The sequence below is a fragment of the Octopus bimaculoides genome, chromosome 2, assembly GCF_001194135.2.
Source record: "Octopus bimaculoides isolate UCB-OBI-ISO-001 chromosome 2, ASM119413v2, whole genome shotgun sequence".
Lineage (NCBI taxonomy): Eukaryota > Metazoa > Mollusca > Cephalopoda > Octopoda > Octopodidae > Octopus > Octopus bimaculoides.
Window position 1 is genome coordinate 6,756,919 of NC_068982.1, and position 5,209 is coordinate 6,762,127.

General features: G+C 35.7%; 2 long non-coding RNA genes across 2 annotated transcripts in view; both read right to left on the reverse strand.

Annotated features, from left to right (window-relative positions):
• Positions 1-2,448, reverse strand: part of LOC106883100 (uncharacterized) — a 5,771-nt gene extending 3,323 nt beyond the window's left edge. The window contains exon 1 of the long non-coding RNA XR_001411070.2: positions 1,836-2,448. This is a non-coding gene — a long non-coding RNA (uncharacterized LOC106883100). The remainder of the gene's footprint in view (positions 1-1,835) is intronic.
• LOC128250439 (uncharacterized) overlaps positions 1-5,209 on the reverse strand; it is a 161,656-nt gene that overhangs the window by 131,087 nt on the left and 25,360 nt on the right. The window lies entirely within an intron of this gene.

The following is a 5,209-nucleotide window of genomic DNA, read 5'->3' on the forward strand; positions in this document are numbered from 1 at the left end:
TATATATATACACACACATACACATATATATATATATATATATACACATACACACACACATATATATAGATATATATATATATATGGAGAGAGAGAGAGAGAGAGAGAGAGATAATGACAGTAGATTCTGTGACTTTCAGTTTGACACAATGGATCTATATCTACAGGATGATTCAAAAGTCACCATACATAATTTATTTTTTTATAAGAAACAGTTTTTTTATTTAACTGGTTCTGGACGAAGAGCATATTAATTTACCAAGAGTTACAGTGTAGTGTGGCTAATCCTCAAAAGGATTAATCGGATCATCCTTTTTTGATGGTACTAGTCCTATTTTGCTTGAACTTGTTATGATAATCTATTGTGCCAAGCATTCAAGAGGATTTTCAAATATATGAAGGTTTATTTCCAGGAAGATGGAGAACCTTCACATTACCATAGAAATGCAAGGGATTTACTTTGATGAGATATGCCAGACAAATATATTGGATGAAGCAGTTCAGCAGAATATCACACATATTCACTAGACGTCTTTGCCCTAAACATTTTATGAAGATACTGTAAAGATAATATTTACTGTACACAAACAGCAACAGTCAATGAATTGAGCACAGCCGTTGTACAAGAATGCATGCAAATACCAAATTAAATATTTCTTGATGTCTCTTATTCCATTGCTTCCTATTATCAATGGCACCTGAACCAGAACTGCTGTTAGTTTGAAAACAGGCATTAATAAAATGATTAAATTCTGTCGAGAGATTCTATTAAATTTTGAAGATGGAATGTATTTTAATAAACACTAGCTTTATGATTATTTAATGCATGTAAACATTTTTTGAGGACACTCTACATTATTTATTTATATCCATACACACACACACACACACACACACACACACACACACACAAATATTGCATGTAAAATATGTAAATAAAAGAAATTATGATATTCAAAATAATATTGATAATATAATAACTGGTAAATATATAGGACAATCTTAAAAATAAAATAATACATACAACAAAAATATGTAGAAGAATATTAAAATGCTAAACCAGAGATAAAGAAGAAATTGTTAACTGTATGGAAAAATGGAAAACAACATGCTGTGAATGTTGATAGTGATCTGGAACATATAAAACTGACAATAGGCAGGAAGAAGAATTAGAAGATGAAAGAATGGGCATGGATATGAAAAAATCCCAAAATAAAAAGAAACAGGAAACAAATTTCAAAAGAAAGATATTAATCTTTAAAATATACCTTGAAAGCATCACTAAATGAACAAAGAAATAATCACAATAGCATGTTTGCCACCATTATTATTTTTTTAGTCTCTTCGTTTATGCCTTTTTTTTTTTTCCTTTTGGTGATTGGGTTTCATTTAGCAGTATTTTATAATAAACTGGGGAAATATCTGGAAAATCTATCCTCTTATTATTACAATAACTTTTGTTGTTGTTACCACAACTACAAGTGGTGGTGAGGATGGTGGTGCAATTATTGTTACTAATTATTGTTACTAATAACTCAAACTAAATAATAAATAGTGCAGTTACAGCATTTAAAATTGCTACCTATCTCTTAATGCTCAGTTCTTTGTAGGTTTGTTCACTGTTCATATTTTTAGACAAGACAAGATTGTTAGTTCTGCTTGAGACTATTATGCTAACACTAATTACATTCTTTAATCATAGTAAAAGATATCTTGAGTGGTACAGTTCTATATGGCATAGTGGTTAAGAGCGCAGGCTACTAACCCCCAAGATTCCAAGTTCAATTCCAGGCAGTGACCTGAATAAAAATAATAATAATAACATCGAAAAATACCTTAGGAATGAGAACCCAGGTTCGAAATTTCCCCCAACACACCTGATGAAGGCTGGAGGGTATATCAGCTGAAACGTTGTGTTAACAACAAACAAGATGAGGACAAATATCCATCAAATGTAAATAATCTTGAGTGGTTATTAATGATCTTATTATTACTACTACATCATCAGTATCTACGATTTGTTCTTTCATTTCATTGGAATGGTTTTCTCTGATCACACCATCTTGCTACTTGTCTGATCGCTTGGTGTTCTTTCTCCTGGATTTTTCTTCTGGCTCCCTCCAATTAGATGATTTTGTATTTCTTCATTTCACAGTCATCCTCTATATGCATTCTATGAAGATTTATTTCAGACTCATCACATCTGATTTTCCTTTTATCCAGCTTTTCTCTGTTGTTTTGCACTTTGTCCTTCATACAGACCAAAATTGTACATCCAGTGGAACATACTCACCTCACTTCTCCCAGCCTTCGCAAATCTTCTGCTCGTACGCACGTGCGTGTGTGTGTGCATGCACGTACATGTATGTTATCAAGTCAGATTTTATCAACTAAATTAATTTAGCTCTATAAACAAGACTTAGAAGTGTTGCCAATGTTCTGTGTCATGACAACTAGAGACTGGAAGTATTTCGTATTGCAAGACAGTATGTGAGAGAGAATTGTGATGTCATAGGAGAGAAATATGTCTGCAAGGATGATGGCTTGCTTGCATTTAATGATGCTGCAAAGAGAGAGACTTGGAGACACCACTATGAAAGGTTGCTAAATGAAGAGAATGAATGGGAGAAAAAGAGTCTACCAAATGTCAACCCAACAGAGGGACTTGCTATTCGAATTGACAGTAGTTTGGCAGATAAAGTAATTAAGGATATGAATACAGGGCAAGCCCTTGTCCCAACAAGACAATGGAGAACCAAAACAAACATTATCATCACCTCATGCTTTTTTATTTAAAAAAAACAAAGGTGAGGAAGTAACAGAAACCTTCAGAAAGATATGTGTTTCGTATGGTGAGGAAGCTGTAATAGAATATATGTGCCAAAAGTGGCTTATATGATTTCAATCAGGAAATTTTTAGATTGAAAATGCACCTCACTCTGGTTGGCCAATGAAATTAACAGCAACAAAATGAAAGAAATAGTTAACACCAACCCAAAACTAAATCACAGATATTATTCCAGATCAATTGAATGAGATTAACCTTGCTTAATGGGTTTCCATCTGTGATCCACTGCAAAAAACAAAGAAATGATCCTTTCTTGAAGAAAATAGTAAGAGGGGATGAAAAATGGATCATCTAAAACAAGGTGAAATGCAAATGGTCATGTGGGAAGTGCAGCAAACCACTACAAACAACCTCCAAAGCAGGACTTCACCTGAAGAAGATTATACTTTTAATTTGGTGGGATTGTAAGGGTGTTGTCTTTTACAAGCTTCTTCCAACAGACAGCACCATCAGTTTGGATGTGTACAGTGATGATCGTCCATTTAAACTGACAATTTATAAGGGTATAAAACAAATACTTGAAACAAATTGTGATTTGTGTGTGATCTGTATCAAAGAGTGAAGCATGTTCTTAATGCATATGCAGTCTGTATCAAATGGACTTCAATGAAATTCTTTTCCAGTTGTTATTTAGGTCAAAATAATAGTATCTGTGAATTTTTAGGCAATTTCATTCACTAGAAAAATCTCGGCACAAATGGGTTAAATGCAATAATCCACCCGAACAGACCACCTCTTGATAATTGTAAGGTTTTCTCCTGCAACCTCCATATTCACCTGACACTTGTGCTTTCATATTCCCTCCTGTTTCCGTCTCTTCAAAAATTCACTGAATGGACAAATCTTTGACACTGAAGAAGGTGTAAAATTTCAGTAAGAAGAGTTTTTTTCCCCAGTAAAGACATGAAATTTTTTGAATAGCGAATAACAGATCTGTCCACAAGATTGCAGAGGATATTTGAATGAAAGGTTAATCATAATATTGATTGAATAACTTGCATTTTGTTTAAAACTTGTGTTTTATTTTCACTTAAAAAAACCAGACAGACATTTTCGACTAACTCAATAGAATCAGAGAGAAAGCAATGATGTTTATTTTGAATATCAACAATAGACCTGAAGGAAAATGTTATCTTCTGTTACTTGTTTCAGTCATTAGACTGGTGGCCATGCTGGGGCACTGCCTTGAAGAGTTTTCGATGAATGGACCCCGGTACTTATCTTGTCTTTAAAGCTCGGTACTTATTCTATTAGTCTCTTTTGTTGAACTGCTATGTCATGGGGACATAAGCACACCAACATCGGTTGCCAAGTGGGGGAGGTGAGGACAAACACTGACTCAAAGACACATACACACATGAAATTATTCTTTGTAAGCCTAGTGATGGTTCTATCGGTCTCTTTGCTGAACTGCTAAATTACGGGGATATAAACACACCAGCATCGGTGTGACAAACACAGACACACAAACATACATACAAATATCTATATATATATATTACCTACACTGCTGCACTTACCCTTACCTCTCCAACACCACCCTCATCACTGGCACCCATCATCGACCCTATCATATCACCGACTCCTTCACCTGCACTTCTAGCAAAGTAATCTAGTGCATCTCCTGCTCTCTCTGCCCTTCTCTATACATCGGGCAAATGGGACTCGGCAATGACACCGTGGTCTCACGCCATTTCCGCTCTAACAGTCACTCTTTGCAACACCTGTCTGTTTTTGGATAGTCATTGCACAGGGGCCATCTGGACTCCCGTCTTCGCTGTGAACAGGGATTAATCTTCTCTCTTCACTCCTTTGCACCAGATGGGCTCAACTCTCCTCCGCTCTTCATCTAACCCTCCTCTCTTCCTCTCATACCTACTTCCTCCCACCCATCTCTACTCTCTTGCTCTGACTCCTACTTTTTCTCTTCTTTTATCTCTGCTTCTTTCTGTGTTCCTTTCTGTGGAAGAGTGTAGGCTCAAAACATTAAAGACTTTTTCACTTCCTGAGCATTAAACTAATACATCTGGGTGTTGCCTACACCACTTCTCTTCGTCTTTTGTCTTTTTGTGAATTCTCCCTATATATATACTACGTGATTCTTTCAGTGAAGTGGCCCACTTGGCACCGTGCATTTGTCACGTCGCAATGGCTGCGGTATATGATCAGATCCACTCATACAGCTTTGGTTGGCCCGAGGCTACAGTAGAAGACACTCGCCTGAGGTGCCACACTGTGGGACTGGACCCAGAACAATGTAGTTGGTAAGCAAGCTACTTACCACACAGCCACTCCTGTGCCTTTATATATCTATCTATCTATATATTATATATATACCATATATATATATATATATATATA